The 25,579-nt window shown below is 39.4% G+C and overlaps 1 protein-coding gene across 2 annotated transcripts in view; it reads right to left on the bottom strand.

Moving 5' to 3' along the window:
• The window catches only part of LOC131431109 (neural-cadherin-like), a 1,211,689-nt gene that overhangs the window by 726,346 nt on the left and 459,764 nt on the right, over positions 1–25,579 (bottom strand). The window lies entirely within an intron of this gene.

The following is a 25,579-nucleotide window of genomic DNA, read 5'->3' as shown; positions in this document are numbered from 1 at the left end:
AGTAAACTTTATGACAGGCTGTCGTTTGGATGAAATTGTCCACCGAGGGGTTGCAAAATGGCGTTTTCTACTGCAAGTGCGAATATCGTTTCGAAAACCCCTTTGACAAAATGTGACTCAAATTTATCTTGTAAGCTTGTAACTTTACAACTTTGGTTTTATTTTGTAGCTTTTAATGACGTATAGCAACCAAAAAAATCCCCTAGTAAACTAGGAAAACTTTGGCTTTGCTCAGCTCGTTTTGAAGTTTGTACAATTTCACATGAGAGATACAGAATTCTTCCACTCCGCTGCTTTGACGGGGACGAGAGCTGGTAGAGACGATTGAAACAACGCCGAGATTGCGCTACAAAATCAGCGATTTGTTGATATGAGCAAAACAAAACAAAAATCAGACCATCTCCCGCTTTGTATGTGAGAGATGTGCGGCTTCGTCCGTCCGCAGATCGTTCCACTGGCTTCCCGTTATATTTGCTACGGCTATTAGTCTGATGAAAATTAAAAACACAATCGGGAAAGTGCTATAACAATAAACAATGCTTGTAGTGAAAGATTTCGCCAAACGCGCGAAATGTGGTATAAACGATTTTGATCGCAATCCAGCTGGAAAGTGCTGCACGTACATAGTGGAAACAATATTCAGACCAGACCAGTTATGGCTGGCAGCACATGCCAATAAATAGATGTGCGGCTGTTGAGGAATTTTTTTTCTCTCTATCTGTCCAGTGGGCAATCCAAAGTTAAATGGGAACGTTTTTTTTTCTTACCCAACAACCAGCGAAATCAGTTAGGAATATTTAAATTTGATCATTTATTCAAACGTTCTATGTTTCCTAAAAAAAAAGTCATTCGTAGAAACTATTTGAAACTTTTAAGCTTTGACTTTGAAATTCGACGAGCCTTATACAATTTTATATCGCAATAATTCTAAAATTTCAACTTAGACTTGAAAACTACATTTGAGTGGTTGATTTAGTTTTCATTGCCACTAATACCAATCGGTTCAAAATCTCTAGCACTGACTACGATCGTAGAAATGATTTTCCCGGTTCAATAGAAAATCATCAGGCAAATTGTTTTTGCCTTTCTCATATAGAAAGGTTATGCAATCACTTGAAAAACCGACTAGTGAAAATGGCCCGGAGGGCCAAGTGCCATATACCATTCGACTCAGTTCATCGAGCTGAGCAATGTCTGTGTGTGTGTGTGTGTGTGTGTGTGTGTGTGTGTGTGTTTTTTTTTTTTTTTTTTTTTTTTACAAGGTGAAATACCTACTTATGTACTTTCCCAGTTCACGCGCTCAGTAGTTGTCAAGCTACCGCTATTGTGAACCAGCGAGTGGGACTGGCTGAACCTTACCCACTAAAACACCTTGGACATCTTGCCTTGATCCCCCCGGAACTAAGCTAAGCTCAATACTTCGGGGGAGGCTGTGCTCATGCACTTCTTCGTTTGGGAGAAAATGAGCTCCTGCTCTCTATATACATCTCGGCTGTGCTCATGCACTTCTTCGTTTGGGAGAAAATGAGCTCCTGAGTTTCTATCTTTATCCCTCTCGATCCACCTTTGGCGCCTCGACAGCCCAACGCCGCTACGTCGCGCCGCACTACTCAACTGATCCCCGACGATGGATCTAGCCTACACCGACTGAGAGTTTCCCCTTTTACGCCACGCGGGACACCCGAGGGAGTGCCGAGGTCTGCTCTGCGATTCCGGTTGGAGCATGGCGTCCGGTTCGCTGATGCCCCGACGACTCGAATCGGTGTTGTGGCGTCTGCTCGACTAGTCCCCGGTGATGGATCTAGCCTACACCGACAGAGAGTTCCCCGACGATGGAAGTTCTCCCGAAACCGACGTTTTCGATACCCGTCTACGGCCCAACCGTAATGATGCCTGGGTCGATCCAGTGATGCCGGTTGGAGGATGGCTTCCGGTTCACTGGTGCCCCGACTATCTTAACGGTGCTACGCCACGATCTACTCGTCTAATCCCCGATGAAAGATCTAGACTACACCGACGGAGAGTTCCCCGGCGAAAGAGGCTCTCCCGACACCGAGTACCCTGTTGCACCACTCGGGACACACGAGAGAGTGCCGAGGTCGGTCCAGCGATTCCAGTTGGAGCATAGCTTCTGGTTGGCTGGCGCCCCGACGACACAAGTCGGTGTTATGGTGGCTACTCGACTAGTCCCCGCCGAAGGATCTAGCCTACCGCGACAGAGAGTTCCCCGACGCTGGAAGTTCTCTCGAAACCGACGTTCCGAAACCGGTTTACGACGAGCCTACTCAACTAGCCCACGGTGGTAGGTCTAGCCTACCCGACGGAGAGTTTCCCGGCGAAGAAACCTGTCCAGAAAACCGAGCCACATTCCACACGCTTCGCCCGTCTTCTTAGGGTGCCGAAAACAGTCCGGCATTTTTCGTCTTTGGACCTAGGTCATTTGACGCTGCTCTTCTCGCCAACTCCTCTGCAGTGTGGACATAATCTGAACAACTGTCCGGTTCACCGCGTTCCATTTTCCTTCGTCACTGCAAATCCTTTGAACGATGTTCTCCACACTGACATCGGCGCCAACGATGGCAGTCATTTCGCTACGCGGTTGGATAAACCGTGGGCAGCTGAATTTTACGTGCTCCGGCGTTTCTTCTGCTTCCTGGCACTCAACACACAACGGCGACCTTGCGTGGCCAAATCTGTGCAAATATTGCTTAAAACAGCCATGTCCAGACAGGAATTGCGTCAGTTGAAAGTTTACCTCGCCGTGCACTCGAGTTGTCCAAACCGACAGGTTAGGAATTAATCGATGCGTCCACCTTCCCTTCTCCGCGTTGTCCCACTGCTGTTGCCATTTAGTGAGCATATTGGCTCTCTCTCTGCTCCGGGCTCTTCCTGTGCCTTGATCCCTGTAGCATAGGCTATCCTCTTCCAGTAGCAGACAGATGGGGATCATTCCGGCTATCACGTGCACAGCGTCTGACGATATTGTTCGGTACGAACTTGTCACGCGCATTGCCATCAGTCTGAAAGTGCGGTTCAACTGGGCTCGGTGCCTTGCTGTTGTCAATGCCATCGACCACGCTGGAGCTGCGTATCGTACGATCGATGATGACACGCTCGCCAGTAACCTCCTCTTGCTACTGACAATCGCGGAATTATTGGGCATAATCCGAGATAACGCCAATATCACCTTCATTGCCTTCTTGCATATGTAGTCAACGTGACTATTAAAGTTCAGTCGATCGTCCAGTATAGCGCCCAGATGCTTGACCTCACGCTTCGAATTTGATGATGCACTCACCGACCGAGATGCTCGCATGTTGCACCGCCTTTCGGTTGCTGATGATGACCATTTCAGTCTTTTCATGTGCCAGCACAAGCTTCTTTTCCCGCATCCAATTCTCAACGACGTCTACTGCCTCCATGGCGAGAACCTCCACCTCTTCTCGAGACTCGCCGATTACTAGGAGCGCCACATCATCCGCAAAGCCGACAATCCTAACTCCCCTGGGCAGATTTAGCTTCAGCACTTCGTCGTACATAATGTTCCACAACGTGGGACCCAGGATGGATCCCTGTGGAACGCCAGCCGTGACAGACATATTTACGTATCCGGCGTCTGTCTCGTATATCAGCGTCCGGTTCTGAAAATAACTTTTCAGAATCTGACATAGGTACTCTGGTATCCTCAACCTGTGCAGAGAGTCGGCTATTTCTACCCAGCTGGCACTGTTGAAAGCGTTTTTCACGTCCAATGTGACCACCGCACAGTAGCGGTTTCCCCTTTTCTGCTGCTTCTGGGCCTTTTCCATGGTTTCCATGACCACTCGTATGGCTTCTACAGTGGACCTGCCTTTCCGGAATCCGAACTGCATGTTCGACAGACCGTTCTCGCTCTCAGTGTACTTCGTGAGCCTGTTAAGGATCACTCTCTCCAGCAGTTTTCCGACTGTGTCCAACAAGCATATAGGCCTATATGCTGACGGATCGCCGGGTGGTTTGCCTGGCTTTGGTAGCAGCACCAGCTTCTGCCGCTTCCAGATGTCAGGGAAACTACCATCCTCCATGCATTTTTGGAATGTAGTCCTGAACATGTCTGGATTCTCCAGAATCGCAGCTTTAAGGGCCACATTTGGAACCCCGTCCGGGCCTGGAGCCTTCTTCACCGGTAAGGCTTTCGCTACAGCAAGCAGCTCCTCGTTTGATACTCGGATTTCGTCGCCGCGGACATCCTGTACGTCGTACAGTACTGGCGGCCATATCGTAGGCTCATGCTTCGGGAACAGGGTCTCGATTATAGTTTTCATCCTTTCCGGGCACCTATCCGGTGGAACTGCTGGACCTTTCATCTTTGCCATGGCCATCTTATAGGCATTACCCCACGGATTCTCGTTGGCGTTGTTGTTCAGCTCTTCTAAACACTCTTTCTTGCTGAGCCTGATTGCCTTGTTGAGTGCGGCTCTTGCTATTCTATAGGGCAACCTTCTTTCCTCCCTTTCGCCGCTGTTTCTAGCTCTCTGCATCCTTCTCCTGGCATGTAGACAACGTGCCCGCAGGTCAGCGATCGTCGAATTCCACCAGTACGCCGGACGTCGCCCATTTCTGGGTTTTCCCATTCTAGGCATGGTTGCATCACACGCACGTGATAGTGTTGCAGTCAGCTCTTCCGCGCTGAGGTTTATTGTGTTGCGCTCGAGCCTCAGTGCTTCCACAAATACGTCCTTGTTAAAGTTCGCTGTTTTCCACTTTCGCTCACCAAACTGCGTTCTGCTTGATTCCACCTGCGAGTCGCGTCCAACACAATACCGGATCGCTTGGTGATCGCTGTGGGTGTATTCTTCGCACACTCTCCAGTGCATGCTCCTTATCATTCCCGGGCTGCAGAAAGTGACATCTATGATGGACTCTCTACCATCCTTACGGTAGGTGGTAGTGGTACCGTCGTTGGCAAGATCTACGTTCAGCTTAGCTAGGGCCTCCAGAAGACTGCTTCCCCTTGAGTTCGTGAGGCGGCTGCCCCATTCGACCGCCCAGGCATTGAAGTCACCAGCTACTACTACTGGTCTTCGGTCGGTTAGCTCTTCCGTTAGTTTGTCCAACATCCGGTTGAACTGTTCGATCGTCCATCGTGGAGGTGCATAACAACTACATATGAAGACTCCGTTGATTTTGGCTATAACAAACCCTTCATCTGCGCAGTGCACCACTTCTTGAATGAGGTATTTTCCCACTGCCCATATCGCTGCTGTTTTGGCTCCGTCTGATGTCCAGTTTCCATCTCCGGGTGGAATTTGGTATGGCTCCGAAATTATCGCAACATCGCATCTATGTTCCGCAACAGATTGCCGCAGAAGATGTTGTGCCGTATCACAGTGGTTGAGGTTAATTTGCACTACCTCCACTGGGACTTCGTTGCACTCGCTCGTTTGAAGGCCGGGCATCTGCTACCGCCTGTAGGATGTTTGTTATCCCCCGTGGCAGCGCAAATTAGGCATTTCGGAGGCTTCGTGCAATCCTTTGCCTTGTGACCTTCCTCGCCACACCTTCTGCATAGTTTGCTCCTATCCGGCCCTTGACAGTTCCGTGCGAAGTGACCAAAACCCAGACACTTGAAGCACACGTCCGGTAGCTGGGAAACGCTCAATGGACACACAGACCAACCCACACATATTTTCTCCACTTTCAACGCTTTATTAGCTGCATCTACTGGCAGCTTAATTAAGGCTACCTTGGTGCCGTCAGGTCCATTCCTGATACGGATGGTCATCTGGACCTCTCCTAGCTCGCATTGCTCCTTCAGGGCTAATTTTACCTCCTCCTCCGTAGTAATAATAGTAGTAATGTGTGTGTGTGTGTGTGTGTGTGTGTGTGTGTGTGTGTGTGTGTGTGTGTGTGTGTGTGTGTGTGTGTGTGTGTGTGTGTGTGTGTGTGTGTGTGTGTGTGTGTGTGTGTGTGTGTGTGTGTGTGTGTGTGTGTGTGTGTATGTGTGGGTCTGTATGTATGTGCGTGTGTGTGTGAATGTGTGTGTGTCTGTGTATGCGTGTGTGTGTGTGTGTATGTGTGTGTATGTGTGTGTGTGTGTGTGTGTGTGTCAAATAATCTCTCTTTTCTCGGAGATGGCTGAACCGATTTTGACAAACTTTGATTCAAATGAATGGTCTCGTGGTCCCATACGGAATTCCTGAATTTCATCCGGATCCGACTTCCGGTTCCGAAGTTATAGGGTAAAGTGTGTTCAACATTGTACACCGTCACTTAAGCCGGCGAAACAAAAAACGTAAAAAAATTCCTAAACTGGTCTCAAAACTACACAAATCGATAGTCATTATCAGTAGGCAACTAAATAAACCGATTCCGGCTATGCTGGTTCCCGGTATCCGGTTCCGGAAGTATAAATAGAATACCGCAATATTATATGTACATGAGAAAGGCATCATTACACCACTAGGTGGATTAAAACAGGTTTTTTTTGTGAAAATGTTTTGAACGTGACTGACTTTACAATAAACATTTTAAAAACGTGCTTAATCCACCTTTTTTTTTACCTTTTAGCCTTTCTCATATATAAAGACTATGCAATCGCTGTGAAAACCGACTTCACAACCGAGGCCCAGAGTGTCATATACCATTCGACTCAGCTCGTCGAGATGAAAAATGTCTATGTGTGTGTGTGTGTGTGTTCGTGTGTGTATGTGTGTAAGTGTGCGTATGTGTGTGAGTATGTGACAAATAATGTCACTCAATTTTGTCAAAGATGGCTGAACCGACTTTCTCAAACTTAGATTCAAATCAAAGGTCTTATGGCTTCATACGATCCGACTCGGAATTACAAAGAAATATGTGCAAATTAATTAAAAAATGTGCACTCAATTTTCACGGAAATTTCTCAACCGATTGTCACAAGATGCAAATGAAAGGTCTTGACATTCTTTAAAAAGTCCCCGAAGAGTTTATCGAGATTCAACTTCCGGTTCCGGTACTACAGTGCGATTAATGAAAATTTTCAATTTCATGAGTATTTTTTCACAAGCAATAGCAAAACTAGGTGCACATTTTTATAAAAACAACTGCTGAATTCATCTAGTAGGCAGATCTTGTTAGTTAGTGAATATATAAAACTAGCTTTGGACTACTAGTCCCCGGTATCCGCTTCCGAAATCACCAATAATAGTCAAAAAATATCTCCAAACACGGAACTCACTTTGATTTCTCAGCAACGGTTGAACCGATTTTCACGAATCGTGATTCAAATTAAAGCTCTCATTGCCTTAAAACATACAGTGCAATTTTATTTAGATCCGACTTCCGGTTCCGAAATTTTAGGGCGGTGAGTGTCAAAACTTTCAAATCGTCATTCAAAATGCTCAGTTCACAGCGTGCTTTGTTAAATTTCGAATAGCGTGCAGGGTTGCCACATTTAAAATTACGTTTTTAGGTTAAATAAAAAGTAAATTTCTATTTATTTTATTCAATTTGTATCTACTTTTTAGTGTTATTACAAGAACATGGTAACGATGCTTTTCTATAAAAGTACACTTATTGTCTTTCTCATATAGAAAGTTTATGGAACCACTTGAAAAATTGACTAGTGAAAATTGGCCCAGAGAGCTAAGTGTTCTATATCATTCGACACAGTTCATCGGGCTGAGCAATGTATGTGCTTGTATGTGTGTGAGTATGCGTCAAATAATTTTACTCATAAAATGAAAAATCTCATAGTTCCACAGGTTGCTATTAAATTTCATCATACTTTAATAGGGTAAAATGTGTTTAAAATTACGCACCGTAATTTAGAGCGACGATTCAAAAAAGGGTTCCATTTTAAGGCTATATTAGTTATTTACTAAATTAATCGACTTCGACTAAACTGGTTCCAAGGTTCCGGTTTGAGAAGTACCGGAAATAGTGGTCAAAAAGTTTAGAACGAGACTCACTCAATTTTCTCAGAGATGATTTGATCGATTTGCACAAACAGGCTCAAATAAAAGTTCCTATAGTCTCATAGGTTGCTGTTTAATTTCATCCAAGTCCGACTTCCGATTCCTGATTCAAAGGGCGAAGTGTCAATCATTTAGTGAGACGATGCAAAATAAAGTAAAATTCTTGTTAACTTGACATAACTGTTTACAAATTGAAAAGGTTATGTTAGTTTATACCCAAAGAAAGTTTCTTAATTTATTCAAGAAAGAAGAAAAAAGAAATTCTTCACAGAATCTTCTAGTGATATTTTTGAAAATATAAGTAATATGAGAAAGGCATTATTACACCTTACCTTACCTAACAGATATAGGCCTGGGGTGTCCTTTGCTGTATCAAGAATACGTCTCCACATAACTCGGTCCATGGCTGCTCGCCGCCAGCCACTCAAGGCACGAATGCTTCTGAAATCACCCTCCACTTGATCGATCCACCTTGCTTGTACCAGTCGGATTAGATTCAAGAACCATTTTCACTGGGCTGTCGTCCGACATCCTTATGACATGCCCAGCCCATCGTAGACGTACGATTTTAGCTGTCCGTACGATAGGTGGTTCTCCTAGCAATTGTTGCAATTCGTGATTCATACGCCGTCTCCACGTTCCATCTTCCATCTGTACTCCGCCATAGATGGTCCTCAGTACCTTTCTTTCGAAAACACTGAGGGCGCGTTGGTCCTCTGCCAACATAGTGGAGGTCTCGTGGCCATAGAGAACAACCGGTCTAATGAGCGTTTTGTAGATGGTCAATTTCGTGCGATGGCGTACTTTTCTCGATCGAAGGGTTTTTCTGAGTCCAAAGTACGCTCGATTCCCTGCCAAAATACGTCTCTGTATTTCTCTGCTGGTGTCATTTTCGGCGGTCACCAGTGAGCCCAAATACACAAACTCGTTAACCACCTCGATATCGTCACCGTCTATCAATATTCGTGGTGGGAGGCGTAGTGTTTCTTCGCTAGAGCCTCTTCCTCTCATGTATTTTGTTTTCGACGCATATATGGCCAGTCCGATACGCCTAGCTTCAGCTTTCAGTCCGATGTAGGTTTCCGTCATCTTCTCAAGGTTACGTGTCACAATATCAATATCGTCAGCGAAGCCAAAAAGTTGTACGGACTTTCGGAAGATCGTGCCACTCGTGTCGATCCTCGCTCTTCGAATCACACCTTCCAGGGCAATATTGAACAAGATACAGGAAAGTCCATCACCTTGACGTAGCCCTCTCCGAGATTCGAAGGGACTCGAGAACGTCCCAGATACTCGGACGTAGCACATCACTCTATCCATCGTTGCTTTGACCAATCGCGTCAGTTTATCCGGGAAACCGTATTCGTGCATGATCTGCCATAGCTGTTCTCGATCGATTGTGTCGTATGGATTATTACACCACCAGGTGGATTACGAAAGATTTTTTATCAATCCGTATGTGTTTTTTGCATGAATATTCTTCGGTGTTTTAGTACTCATGACATTATTTTAATGATCGTTGTCTAAACGGCAAAATGAGATTTTCATCACTCATTACCCTGTAGTGTCGAAAATACAAATCGTATCGAATTTGAATCTTAACGTGTGACAATCGATTGAACATTTCATGAGATGACGAAGTAAGTTCCAATTTAGAGTTTTTCGTCATTCTTTATGGTACTTCCAGAGCCGGTATTCAGAAACTAGCATAACCCAAAACGATTGGCTATAAATTAATATGCCAAACAATTTGCATCTTCTATATCGGTATGAATTTCAAAAATTTATCGCCCTGCAATTCCAGAATCGAAGAAAATTCACCTATTTTGTATGGGACCATAAGTCCTTTAATTTGATTTTTTGTTTTTGAAATTCGATATGCCGAATTCAGTTAAATTCACCTGAGGAGCTGTAACGTTAAAAATGTTTGGAAATCAGTGTAGACATCTTTGAGAAATTTATTTTTGGGTACCTTCCGAATCGAAAACTGAATACCGCTTAAACTGAAATAAATTTATTTTGCAATCGACTATCTAAATCTGCCAACCCGATAAACCTGATTAATTTATGTGAAATGGACATTTTTATACTAATCACCCAGTATCTCTTAAACCGGAAGTCGGATCGGTGTATAGGATCTTAAGACCTTTAATTTGAATCTTAGATTATTCTTAGATTTCATTTGAATCTTAGATCGGTTCAGCCTTCTACGAGAAAAATGAGTTGCATTATTTTAATTTCGTTTCACATATCATCCTGTGATTCCGCAATTAGAAGTCGGACCCAAACGTAATTCAGGAACCTTGTTCGGGAGTATACTACTTTTCATATGAATCTGAGTTTATAGAAAACGGTTTAGCCATCACGACGAACTGATTCGAATGGTATATGGTAGTTATGTTCTTCCAGTATTGATTGTTGTAAGTAGTTCAAATCAGTATAATGATGGAATTACTTTCCACTTAAAAATGCTGCCATCATCTAGTTTACATGTCATATTCGAACGATAATGTTGCCGAAAAACGAACCGTGCTAAAATCGGTCCAAAGCAAAATGCCATGAAAAAAGATGCTGTACACAGTCTTTTTGGTACTTAGAAACAATTGTATGTAACAATATAAAAAGTCGTGTTTCATTTGGCTCCGAAACAGCGCTTTATCATCATACGCGTAAAACTCCTACTTCTGGAATAAGGCGAAAAGTTGTTTACACCAAAATATTGATATCTCCGTTAAAAATGGACGGATTATTACAATCTATGGCTTGTTGGATATCTATTACCACAACACATACAGACACACGGACACTTGCTCAATTTGTCGAGCTGAATCGATTGGTATATGACACTCGACCCTCCGGGCCTCGGGATATTTTTCTAAAGTTTGAGAGAATTCTATACCTATTTTTTATATTTACAAAAAAAGGTAAAACGTACATACATCAGTGTTTGACTCGATGCCAACAAACCCAATTTTGAGCCTTATTTCACGTTCGTCATTATACAAATTACCCGACGTAAATCTTGGCCCGCCCCAAGCAACCAGGGCTCATTAGTGTACGACATCAACGGGGAAAGTGTGGCTGTCGTTTTGCACGGTGACCTACAACAAACGTACCAGCCTGGCGGTGTTAGGAATGATGTCGGTTTTGATCGCCCACTTAACCTAGTGACTCATCGGAACGGTCCACAATTTAATCATCGATTCATTATTGGATACCATTGGTTATAGTCTATTATTCGAATCAAAACCAACAGGTTGTTACATTTTACGAACGGAAGCTTTGAATCAAATAGTTCCGCTGCTGTTTAATAATAATAGCATATTTTAGAACAATTGGTTTGTCGATATATGTGTGAAAACACCATCAGTTCAAGGCGTTATGCGCGAACGCGGGTTGACTTATAGCAGATTCAAATTAAGATATCAGCATGCTTTCATGTTACTGCGATTACAGAAAAGAAACCTTGTTTTAGTCCTCCTAGTGGTGTAATGATGCCTTTCTCATGTGACTATTCTCAGCCATATTACTGTGGTGTTCTTGGAAAACAGTTTATGGAATAAAAACAGGGAGGTTTGTTCGGCACAAACTAACAAAGCCTTAAAATAGGAATATTTTTGAGTTTTGAGTTTGGATGTTTCCTTTTTGAGTTATACGAAGTTTTATGTCAAAATTTTCAGTTTTTTGACAATATCTTTCACAATTGATCTTGAAAACCAGAACATGTTTTTAGACTTAGATTTCGCAAAATAGCAATCAAACAAGCCATAGATTGTTAAAATCCGTCTATTTTTAACGGAGATATAGATATTTTGGTGTAAGCGACTTTTCGCCTTATTCCAGTAGTAAGAGTTTTTAGCGCTGAATGACAATGAGTAATGTTTGGGAGCAACGTGGAACACTATTTTTTATACAACTGTTTCTAAGTACCAAAAAGACTGTTTACAGCATACTTTTTCATGAAATTTCGCCTCGGACCGATTTTAGCACGGTTTGTTTTTAGTAACATAATTGTTCGAATATGACGAGCGAGATCAGCAAATGCGTGTGTGATAAATAATTTCACTCAATTTTCTCGGAGATGACTCAACCGTGTTCTGCAAACTCAGATTCATATTAAAAGTCGTATACTTCCATACAAAGTTTCTGAATTACGTTTGGATCCAACTTCTGGTTCCGAAACTGCAAAAATGAAATTAAAATATTGAAACTCACTTCAGATCCTACTTTCGGTTTAGGGGATACATGGGGATGAGTATAAAAATCTCCATTTCACATATATTAATCAGGTTTATCAGGTTTTCAGATTTGGATAGTCGATAACGAAATAGACTTATTTTAGTTTAAGCGGTATTCAGTTTTTGATTCGGAATGTACCCACAAATTTAATTCGCACTACGACTTTTCAAAGATATCTACAATGATTTTTGAATCAAATATAAACTAAACAGCTCCTCAGGTGAATTTATCTGACTTCGGCTACACCGATTTTCGACTTCCGATTCCAGTAGCGAATCGTTTCCTCGAAAAAGGCCAAATCGAATTTCGAAAACAATTCAAATTAAAGCATTTATGGTCCCATTCAAAATTAATGAATTTTATCCGATTCACGAATTACAAGGTGATGAAAGAAATTCAAACCGATATAGAAGATGACAATTCCAAAAAGCTTCAAAGTTGAACTCAAAACTATTGCAATTTATTCGTCATTTTTATTTTTTGGCCATACGAATCGTTTTGGGTTATGCTGATTCCTGAATGTCGGTTCTGGAAGTACCGTGAAAAACCGTTAACTCTAAAGTGGAACTTACTTCGACATCTCATGGAATGTTCAATCGATTGTCAAACGTTTAGATTCAAATTCGATCCGATTTGTAGCTTCGATATTACAGAGTAATGAGTGGTTAAAATCTTAAATTGCTGCTTTACCGGCCATTAAAATAATGTCATGAGAACTAAAACTAATAAAACACCGAAGAATATTCATGCAAAAAACACATGCGAATTGATAAAAAAGGTATCATCTCACTGCTAGGTGAATTAAGCACGTTTTATTTGTGAAAATCGCTGCGGAGAAAAGTGAGTGTGTTCTGTTTTGGAGTTTTTGGTCAAAATTTCAAGGAAACAGGTATATTTGAAGTCGGTTGGTATGACCAGCAACTAACAACATTGGAAGTTTAAGGCCCAAGTTAGAAACTTGTATCCAGTTTTGCATCGTCGAACTATACGACGCACAGTGGTCCAAAACTGGGAAAAGACGGTCAAAAGTCTGTACTGACTTTCACTGACATTTAAGAGCTAACGTGTCTTTGAAAAAGTTTTACAAGATTATATTACGCTTCTTTTGAAAGTGGCACCTTAATTTTTGTTAAGGGGGTAGCACCAATTTCGAAAAAAAATAATTTTTTTATAACAAAAAAAAATTTTTTTCTAGCTCGTTTTGAAGAAAAAAACATTTGAAGTATTTTTGCTGAAGATATAAATAGTGTAAAAAAATTATTTTTTGAGATATATTCACTTTACATTGAAAACATTTTTTTGGATTTATCTACGTAGAATCTACCTCTATTACCTATGTATCTACTAAAAAGTGCGCGTAAACACGCATAAACATGCTTATGCTTGCACGCGCAACTTAAGCAAATTGTTGGGATTTTTATTTTGTTTACTTTTTGACAATTAACAATATTATAAAAAATCTAAGTGGAACTCGATGCAATTTTTTTAGGCCTTTTCAAAGTGGGTTTTAAATATTGAAAATCCGAAATATTATCAAAAGTTCAACACATATTAAAAAAATAGAAAAATGTTTTCCAATCAAAACATGAAAAAGTTTTGCAAAAGTACAAACCTTTACGAATAGATCTCATTTTTAAACGAGTAAATAAATTGAGTTATCGTTTTTTAAGATGATATATTGATCGTACGACGCTCACTTAGAGATGTGCGAAGTACCTCATACTGGTGAGCAGCTCCGAACCGATCAGCTCACTAAAGGGAATCGATTCAATGTATCAGATCATCAGATCATTTAAATTGAACTGAAAGTTTGTTTTGAGCGCCGTTTTTTTTGCGCCGTTTTTCTTTCATATGCACGATTATTATGAATTATTATTGTGTCATATTAGAGAATATCTGCAAAAGTGGTATCCCTGAATGTACCTTAGCCTACTGAGTGAGAGGTAAGTATTCTTATTAACACCGGCTCATTCAATCTGTTAAAGAAGGATAAATACACATTTGGAAAAACGAACAAAAGCTCATGCAAACATTTCTTCTCATTTATAACTCGCTCTTCAAGAGCCGAAAATCCGTTCAGCTTGAAGCTTCTTTCCACCTTACCAGTAGGGATGCGAGGTCATTTTATAATAAATCTGTGATCAAGCCAAAAACCTGTTTGTGCAAAATCTGTGCACGTTTCCCCGTTTCCATAATAACTAATCGGAATCATTTTGGCAAGCAAAAAAATAGGTCTCACTATTTCCTAACGCTCTGTAATTTTTAGTGCTAAACTGTGATCAATTTCAAAAATCGGTGACCACTTTCAGAAATCTGTGAAAATCTGTGCCATTTTTTCAAATCTGTGCAAAAGGTTGAAAATCTGTGGAACACAGATTAATCTGTGAACCTGGCATCCCTGCTTACCAGTGCGGTGAACTGGTGAGCTGCGGTTCTTTTAAAAAGAGCTGTGAGCTATCAGTTTTTTTTTTAAAGATTCGATTCACTGGAATAGCTCAGGAACGAATTGCCCATCTCTACGCTCACTGCAAAAGTGAGTTACAGAAATAGCAGACGCGTGACACCCTCCGTTTCTTAATCATGCATGGTTTCAGCACGACCATAGTGAAAATGAGTCACACGAATAGTACTCAGGATATTCTTATTATAAAATAAATTGGATTAGGAATATAATTTCCTAAACGTATTGTTAAAGTTTGCTGCATTAAGTTGCATATTTCGCTTCAGTACAAGGTTTCCTAGGTGAAAATAGGTAAAATGATGTATAATGTTTTCAGAAAAGAATAAACCTATGGATTACCTTATACAAAATTATGGGATTTTATATTTTCTACAATTATTCCAAACAAAATATGTAAAAAAAATAACTTGAAACAAGTTATGATCAAAAAACTTGTTTTAAGGGGGTTGTCATAAATCATAACTAAAACTAACTTTGGAATGGCCTATAAAAAAAGTTCCATCGAGTTCCACTTAGAATTTTTCTTATAGTATTGGGCATATCTTTTCCTATAAATTTAGTAAAAATCAGCTGCGTAAAGTTGCATAACAGATCGGCTGAAAAGTTCGTATCGTTTCTATGAGAGGGCGCCACTAAAATTAAATCCATACCATTTTCAGTTAGTACCAACCTTCAAAAGATACGTGTATAAATTTGACAGCTGTCTGATTATTAGTTTGTGAGATATTGCATTTTGAGTGTAGCTACTTTTGTTATTGTGAAAAAAATGGAAAAAAAAGAGTTTCGTGTGTTGAATGAAACACTACTTTTTACCGCCGATACCAAAAAATGGTTTGATGAGTGTTATCTAGACTCTGCACCGTGCGAAGCAACAATTCGTAAGTGGTTTGCAAAATTTCGTACTGGTCATATGAGCACCGAAGACGATGAACGCAGTGGACGTCCAAAAGAGGCTGTTACCGATGAAAACGTGAAAAAAATCCACAAACTGATTTTCAATGACCGTAAAGTGAAGTTGATCGAGATAGCTGACACCCTAAAGATATCAAAGGAACGTGTTGGACATATTATTCACGAATATTTGGATATGAGAAAGCTTTGTGCAAAATGGGTGCCGCGTGAGCTCACAATCGATCAAAAACAACAACGAATTGATGATTCTGAGCAGTGTTTGGAGCTGTTATATCGAAATAAAACCGATTTTTTTCGTCTATATATAACAATGGACGAAACATGTCTCCATCACTTCACTCCGGAGTCCAATCGACAGTCAGCTGAGTGGATTGCACGCGATGAACCGAACCCAAAGCGTCGAAAGACTCAACAATCGGCCGGTAAGGTTATGGCGTCTGTATTTTGGGATTCGCATGGTATAATTTTCATCGACTACCTTGAAAAGGGAAAAACCATCAACAGTGACTATTATATAGCGTTATTAGAGCGTTTGAAGGACGATATTTAAAAAAAACGGCCTCATTTGAAGAAGAAAAAAGTTTTGTTTCATCAAGGCAATGCACCGTGTCACAAGTCGATGAAAACCATGCTGAAATTGAACGAATTGGGCTTCGAATTGCTCCCTCATCCACCGTATTCTCCAGATTTGGCCCCCAGTGACTTTTTCCTTTTCTCAGACCTCAAGAGAATGCTCGCTGGTAAACAATTTAGAAGCAATGAAGAGGTAATCGCTGAAACTGAGGCCTATTTTGAGGCAAAGGACAAATCGTACTACAAAAATGGTATCGAAAAGTTGGAAGATCGCTATAATCGCTGTATCGCCTCTGATGGCAATTATGTTGAATAATAAAAACGAATTTTGGCAAAAAAATGTTTGTTTCTATTGAACGATACGAACTTTTCAGCCGAACTGTTATTTCGCTTCGGTGTAAGGTTTTATCATAGGTAAAAAAAAGGTAAAATGTTGTACAACTTTGCCAGGAAACAACAAACCTATGCACTACCTTCAACAAAAATATGAGATTTTTATTTTTTTTAGTTTCGATTATACAGGTTTTAACCTTCGGATCAGAAAAACTTTCTGACCCTATGTGCGGGGTTGGGAATCGAACCCAGGCGGGCTGCGTGAAAGACATGGACTTACCCATCACACGGGTACCGTCCCCTCAACATTTTTTTTTTCATTTTCTTCAATTATTCCAAACAAAGTATGCATAAAAAAGTAACTTGAAACAAATTATGAATACAAAATTGATTTTAAGGGGGTTGCTACTAAAACGCTTTGTATATCCGAAACGGTGCGACCTACACTTTTGGTATATTTGACAAAGTAAATTATTTTTAATAGTTCTAAAAGTTTGTCGAAGAAAAAAAAGTCTATCTCTTCAGAAAAAAGTTATGGTTATATTTTTTGTCAAAGTAGGCCATAAACAATTAGGGATATAATCTAATTACGCTTTATATTTTTGTAAATAATTTCTTAAAATCAACTATATGCAATAAAAGAACGGTTTGGCAGCTACTGATTTCTGTCCACGTTTTTATTGATTCGAACCACTGTGCGAAGGCTTGAAATTTCAAACACGCATCACCCTGTACTTTCGGAACCGGAAATCAGATTCGGATAAAATTCAGTAATTGCGGTTTAGTTAGTTCCACTTTGAAGATTTTAACCACTATTTCCGGTTCTTCCGGTACCGTATTCCGGGAACCAGTATATCCAATGTGAGTTTGTGTGGTCTTCATCCTACAAGACCTGTGAACTAGATGAACTAGAGATCGGACATTTTCAAAAAATTACTTCTTTTGTGTTTTGGTATAATGAAACATTAAAAGAATGTTTTATCAAGTTTCAAAGTCTATCGAAGCAGAAATCTTGGGCCTGTGATAGGCTTGAAAATTTCACAAACTATTCTTGAAATGTTTTACTATAAGAAAACACAAAAAAATGATTTTTTAAAAGTGTCAAGCCCTGCCTTAATTGAATTGATTACCAATCGTTCGGTTGTTGCTGACAATTCTAATATAATATAAATATTCTAATATAACGAAAAACTAATATTTTTGTGTTTGTTTTCTTTTGGATAAAATGCTGGATTTAAATGGATTTTCGGATTTAAAAAAACAACACAAAATTGTCAACCTACAATTAGGTTTTTTTGACAACCGCCTCTTTGTTATTACACACGTACATACACAAAGACATTTTCTCAGTTCATGGTGCTGAAACTCGGCCCTCCGCCACGGAAAAATTTTGAAAAGTTTGAATGACCCCTGTACTTATTTTTGATGTTTACGAAAAAAGTAAAACTAATGATTTCGACAACAACATACAAATAGGTAAAAAAAATAGTACGTTCCATGATTTTTCAAAATAACAGGATTCTCAATCTTTTCACGGTTACGTATCGAGGAAATAGAAACTTGTTTTAATCCAGATGGTAACATTGACATTTATTTATGTTGCCAATGTTGTTCGCAAATACCCTATCGGAGATCCTAATTCGATAGAAATGCGATCGGGTTTGGGATAATGAAATCCCTTTGTTTGTTGTCAGGAAACTCAACGGACATGTAGTCTTACGTAAAGGATTTTATCTGATAGAGCCAACGAGCGAGTTTTCATTAATTATGCTAATTAAATGGCACTGCTGTTATTCGTCAGACGTGCTAGTTTATCATCTCACTGGCGAAAACTGTTGTCCTACGAACAGTCGGGCTTCGAAATAAACTTCCAACATTGACAGGAATTGAAAACAAATTGAACTTAAATCAAATTGAAGATAATAATTTTAAAAAAGATGATATATCAGAAAAGTTTATTATTATTATTATCGACAATACTGACAACAATTTTGATACCATTTTAATTCCAAAACAGGCTCGAAAAATGGATTAACAGTTGTCAGGTTTTGTTCTAGGTTATCGTGATTTGAAACAACCGTTTTATGGATTGAAAAGATCAAGCTCCACACTCGAATGTACTGGTGTTAGTGAAGAACTTCGAGTACCAATTGAATCATTCCGACGGTAAAAATTGTTAATTGACACTTGAAAATAACGTACTTTTACATTTTCGGGACGGCTTCTTCTACCCGGGAATGAAGCCGTGTCTCGCGATGTGCACTTGACGACGCTCAAACATTTCGTATGAGTACTAACTACAGTCACTAACCAGAATCGAGTGCTGCTAAATTCACAGCCTGGCATACTTTCACAGTACATTGCCCCAAAGCCATAAACATGCCATGTTTGCTTTAATGTCATCACACAATTATGCTTTCATTTTGCCGGCGTTTTACACCGGGCCATTCGAGGTTGGTTTTCGTCCTGACTGCCTGACTGGCTGACAAGTTGTGTGCCACCCACGCGAGAAGACTTGTTTGCCTAAAATCTCGCGAACTGTTACCATCATCCTACCGGTAGGTGAGTAGCGGCTTGTTGTTATGTCACCGGCCCGGACGGAACGCTGATATGGCTGAGCAGGGGTCTGAAAGCTGAAAGATAGTACGTACCTACACAGTGACAAACACGAGAAACAATAAGCTGTCGGCAATCGGTGTTCAAGAAAATGGAGCAAATCCAGGGGTTGCTTATTAAAGAAATGAGTTTTGCCCTGGGTGGTTGTTGGATGGGAAGTAAATGTGAAAGCGTGTGATGATTTGATGGGGTTATCGGGAAAGTTGGCTTTAAAAAGGGCTGTCGGATTTTTTAATTTGAATACCTGAACAGAAACTGATGACTGAATTTGTCATTTTTATCAGATTGGCAAATATTTTCGCTTAATTGAATGAGACAAACGAACCTTATTGACCGAGTGTACTGAAATTATCGAGAGAGAGAGAGAGAGAGATTAAATTATCGCTGACATCACGTTTTTAAACTCATGTTTTACAAGATGTACGTGCGGCGAAAAATCGTCATAAATAACAACTAGTTTGTCCGCGCTTTTGACTCGGCAGTGTGCGTTTCTGTGCCACGTGCTGATACTCTGGTTTGCGATGCATAATTATTTATGCAAATTGTACAGTTGGGAAAAGAGTCTCGGTGGGAGTTTCCATGTGGAATGAATGCATTTTTGAGCAGACCCAAATTGGCCACGAAACGCATTTGCGGTTAAGAATCTGGGTAAATCGGAATTTAAACCATGACCATAATTAGGACAACGAGTGATGTTTTTATATCCGTGAAGCTTAATAATTAAAACCAATTATTGTAAATTCTCGAAACAAAAATCTGTCTCATGATGAATAAATTGAAGCGAATGAGTACGGGTACTTCAAAATATCATAGGTATTTGGAATGATTCTTCACGTAAGTTTTAATAGTTTTTAATTTGCCTTCAAATGATGTGTTCTGATATATTTTCTAGAAAATCAGGATCGAAAACGAGAATTCCACAAGAACGATAATTTTTTAGCAAATTATTGATTTACGTTTCATCAGTGATTGACAAGCGATTCAAACGAGCAATTTAAACACGATGAAATAATGAGTTGCAATATGTCGTATCTTACGCATTGTTGTGCTTCAACAATATTTCAATCCTTTCTCAGTTTGCCTTTGATTTTCGTTCGATACAGCGCTTAAGGTTGGGAAGACAAAAACGAAGAAGTAGGATAAAATTGAGAAAAACTAGATGTTTTTAGGATGTGTAAAACTAATGGATCAGAACAAAATGACTCAGATGGCACGTTCCCCAAATAATTCGGAGATTCGTGCCTTGCCGGGTTTAACATCATTTCCTGATGGGAGAGGATAGGAAAAGAAGGAAGGATGTGTGGGATGGGGGATTTCAGAAACAGCTCAATTAAATCGCAGGGTCGACTCGGGATTTCCTAGGAAACCAAGAATCTCCACCGTCACGACCTAGAGCTCTTTGTCACATTGGACAAGGAATTGTAGGATATCCCTTAGCTTAAGTTTCCTGAAACTATGTTCATCCTTGTACGGGAAGCCAAGAATTCTCATGCGTTGTTGCGTTAATGCTGGGCAGTTGCATATCAAATGATATGAAGTTCCGTAATCGGATTCACAAAGGTCACACGAATAATATTCAGCACGCTGAATAGTAGCCATGTGATAGTTTAGCTTACAATGCCCAGTCAGCGCTCTGACCAGTATACTGCAATTTTGCTTAGAGAAATGTAATAGATTCTTAGATGTTTTCAAATTTAAATCTGGTAAAAATGCCTTTGTTTGGGCACAACTTTCTAGGTTTCGCCAATGACTGGCATGCGTTGACACTGTCCAAGATCGAATCTTGTGTTTTATCCAGCTAATTGGTAACGGTAAGGCTGGTTCAGGACCGACAAAACTGGTCTCTGCTCCAGTTCTAGCCAATTCGTCAGCCAATTCATTTCCAGTAATACCAGAATGACCAGGTACCCATAAGAGGTTTACAGCATTTAATGTGCTGAGTTCTTCAATTTGAGTTCGACAAGCGATTACAAGACTAGACCTGGTTTCATTTGCACCAAGTGCTTTTAGAGCTGCCTGGCTGTCCGAGCAGAAATAGATTCGTTTGCCACAGACACCCCGTTGGAGAGCTGCCTGTACTCCACAGATAATCGCAAAGAGTTCAGCTTGAAACACGGTGCAGAAACCACCCAGTGAGTGAGATTGTTCTAACCTCATTTCGCGGCAATAGACACCTGCACCGGCTTGACCCTCCATCAAGGAACCGTCAGTGTAACAAGTTGTCGCTCCATCCAGCCAGACAGCCATTCTTCACGCTGAGGAAATGTAACATTAAAAGTTTTAGAAGAGAAATTGCATGAAAGCGTAAGATCACTAGGAGCGAGAATATACTCATCTAAATTTATTAGTTTAGGCCACAGCAGGGTGTGACTAGTTTTCACGGTCTATAGGATTTCTATTCCAGAATCCCGTAGTGTGAATACGGTATGTAGCAAACATTGCTTCTTGCTTAAGAAATATGTTTAATGGTGGGATGTTCAAAAGTGCCTCTAAAGCAGCAGTAGGAGTAGTCGAGAAAGCTCCAGTCATTGCCATCAAAACCATCCTTTGAAGATGGTTTAGCTTTGTCTGGATTAAAGCAACCTTCCCTTTCTGCCACCATACAAGACATCCATAAGCCAAAATTGGACGAATGATAGTAGTATAGATCCAATGGTTTGAGTTCCCATGTTTTACCAAAAGTTCGTCTGCATTACCCAAAAGCCATGCAAGCTTTCTTTATTCTGAAATCAATGTGACTGGACCAATTCAGTTTTGAGTCAAGAATTACCCCTACATACTTAACTTGATCCCTTGCCACAACGTCAGAGCCAAATAGCCTCAACGAACGAACTCCGTTTATAATTCTACGATGAGTGAAGAGTACCATTGTCGTTTTGTTTGGATTTACTGATAATCCGATTTGAAGACACCATTGTTCAACAGTACAAAGAGCTTGCTGCATTAAGTCAAACAGAGTATTAATACAAATACTCGTGATTAATATATGGTAATCATCGACGAAGCCGTAGGTCGGAAAGCCAAGATCATTTAGTTTTCTTAACAAGCCATCTGCAACGAGGTTCCATAACAATGGCGAAAGAACACCACCTTGGGGACAACCACAAACACTTTGTCTTTTCAACTCTTCCTGTCCCAGTGATGAAGATAATAGTCGATTTCCAAGCATTGTGTGGATCCAATTTAATATAGATGTAGGTACTCCATGACCACGCGCGGCATCTAGAATTGAATCGAAAGACACGTTGTCAAATGCGCCTTCTATATCTAAGAAAACTCTCAAGCAAGACTGTTCTTTGTGAAAAAGGTTTTTCGATATTATAAACTACATCGTGTAGTAAGGTGGTAGTGGATTTTCCACGCTGATATGCGTGTTGAAATTTATGAAGCGGATGCTCGCGCAAGCTGGCGTCCCTTATAAAGTGATCGACTAAGCGTTCTAAAGTCTTGAGAAGAAAGGAGCTGAGACTTATGGGTCTAAAACTCTTATACCGTTTTCGTTTATTGATCAGAGCAGCCCGAAAGCTGACCCAGAGTCGCCCAAACAACGTTTGATATGTTTGTTTTAGCAACCTGAGATCGCTCTAGATCGGACTCCAATCGCGTAGTTTCGCTCTGAAAATTTTCTCGGGTCGCACCACGCATCCAGCCGAGTTTGTTTATTTTTTCTTTTTTTTCATGAGTTGTTGTTTAGGGCGCGTACCACGTGTTCGTTTTACTCGGAGTCAGAGTAGCCCGCGTCTAGGTTCAAAAACGAAAACGGTATTAGCTTCCTCATAAGTTTCATGGCCACCTTTGAGAATAAATTTAACAATTATTTCAGGCCATGCTTTCGCAATATATCCTGTCGCAAGGCTACATGTCAGAATTTTCACTAAAACACGTTTGAAGTATTCAAATGGAACTATTGACTGCAATTTTTGTGAAAGATACAAATGCACTTCGATGTTCATAGGGTTCACTTCACAGGTTTATACCGGGAAAAGTTATTTCGCCGAAAATTAATTTACCGAAACAATCATTTTGTCGAGTCATAGAATCTTCTTAAATACGTATTTAAATTGATTTCAGATAGAGAACAATGAAAGCCTGAATGCTGTTCCCACAAATCTAGTTCTTCTAGAATCGCACATATGAAATTTTGTCTATTTGAAATGACATTCGAACTTAGTAGTATCATATTTCGTTCGAATCAGTTTGTCGATATCGTCAAATTTATTTTACCGGAGATGTTTGATCCGTTTTTAGAAATTTTATTCGTTTTTATATATTTTATGTTTCGCATGTGACTGGTCAGTGCATCACCGTTTAAGTTGAGATGCTCTATACACAAACAATGGTTAACCCTCAAATGTTCACAATTATAATTAGTGCAATAAATTTGTTCAAAATAAGCTTTCTCTTATAAGTAACCATTCTCAAGATATTGGTGATTATCTATTTGATTAAGAATGGTTGTTTTCGTTAAGTTTTTCAAATATCATGCCCAAATGTCTCGAGAACGATTGCTAGTATAAATTTTATGTCTGTTGTTTGTTGTTTGAATTACTATTCAAAATAAAAAATATAAAGATCTTAAAATGTCTATAAAACCCGGCAAAAGAGCGCTATATGATTAAAACCGGGTATTATTAAACGTTATAAAAATGTCTATAAATTGTCGAAGCTGTAAATTCTTCAACTTTATACAAGACGCTAATCGAATTAAAGTAAAACTTTTGTTTTAATATAACGCTAGAAATCCAAACTGAACAAAAATCTATTTTATTAGGACATCATTTTGAAAATCAATAGTTTTGAATTGCATAATTGCATAATTTGCATCATAATCTTACCATATTTGCCTCTAGCCTTATATTAAAGAAGGGCCTGAGTAAAATTTTTATGACAATTTACAAAAATTGTTCGATTGATTTTTTCCGTGTCGACTTTGTGCAAGAACACAACATTTTCTATTGAAAAGCTCCTAAACAAAACTTTACTAAATTCGACCATTCTCGAGATATAGCAAATTAGAAATAACGTCTACTTAAAATCTGTAACTTTCGATCGCTTCCAAATGTTTTTAGAGTCTTGTTATCTTAGAACCGTTTGACCACCAGTTTTGACTAGGGTTACCCAGGTCTGCGATTGGGGAAGGATAAATACTGCTAGATGCAAAATACAACGATCACAGATCATCTCGAACGCATCACGTCAATTGGGCTTTATCAGTAAAATCGCTAAAAATTGTAGAGATCCTCACAGTTTGAAAGCTTTGTGTTGTTCACTTGTTCGGCCTATTCTAGAGAATGCTTCAATAGTTTGATTTCCTTATCAACTTTCGTGAAGCAAACCTATTGAAAGAGTTCAAAGACGACTCGTTCGTCTGGTATTACGAAACTTACCTTGGCTAAACCCTGTAAATCTGCCGCCATATTAGGACAGATGTCAACTATCAGGAATCAATACTCATTATTCACAAAAAAGCTGAAACGATCTAATAAATAAAATAAATAAAATAAATAAAATAAATAAAATAAATAAAATAAATAAAATAAATAAAATAAATAAAATAAATAAAATAAATAAAATAAATAAAATAAATAAAATAAATAAAATAAATAAAATAAATAAAATAAATAAAATAAATAAAATAAATAAAATACATAAAATGAATAAAATAAATTAATAAAAGAATAAAAAAACAAAGAAATAAATAAATAAATCAATAAATAGAAATTTTGGCCAAAAAATTCAAAAAAAATTTTAGAAAGAAAAAGGCGGGTGAGTAATGTCAGAGACATAACTGGATGTCGTGAAAACGAAATAAACTGGCACGCTTCCTTTACACTTCCGAATACCTCTTATTTGATCGATTGTGTGAATTGTGAAAGCTTTTCCTTTTTCCATAATAATAATAATAATAATAATAATAATAATAATAATAGTAATAATAATAATAATAATAATAATAATAATAATAATAATAATAATAATAATAATAATAATAATAATAATAATAATAATAATAATAATAATAATAATAATAATAATAATAATAATAATAATAATAATAATAATAATAATAATAATAATAATAATAATAATAATAATAATAATATTAATAATAATAATAATAATAATAATATTATTATTAGCCCTGTGGTGGAGGAGGAGCACTATGAGGGAAGCTGAGCTGCAAGCAACCGGGCGGGTCATAGGTGGTGGATAATGCTTAGTCGCGATAGCAACTCGTTGTGACTCGCGACCCGAACCATGTAGCGGGGGCTGACTGCAGGTGTGGGTAGGACGAGGTAGTGGGCCCTACACGTTCTAGGCCTAAAAAACCACAAGACCTAAAGCAGTTGGCCCTGACAAGGCGAGTTGGAGCCGCCTTTCAATATGCACCTGGCCCAAATCTCTCTCTTCTCGCGGTCCTTCAGCGTTACTGCAAGGTTGGCGCAGGCCTAGCTAGCCGCCCATAAAAAGAGCTTGCTCAGGAAGTTCAATAAGAAAATTCGGATGG

The sequence above is a fragment of the Malaya genurostris genome, chromosome 2, assembly GCF_030247185.1.
Source record: "Malaya genurostris strain Urasoe2022 chromosome 2, Malgen_1.1, whole genome shotgun sequence".
Lineage (NCBI taxonomy): Eukaryota > Metazoa > Arthropoda > Insecta > Diptera > Culicidae > Malaya > Malaya genurostris.
This window is presented reverse-complemented; position numbering and strand designations above follow the sequence as displayed.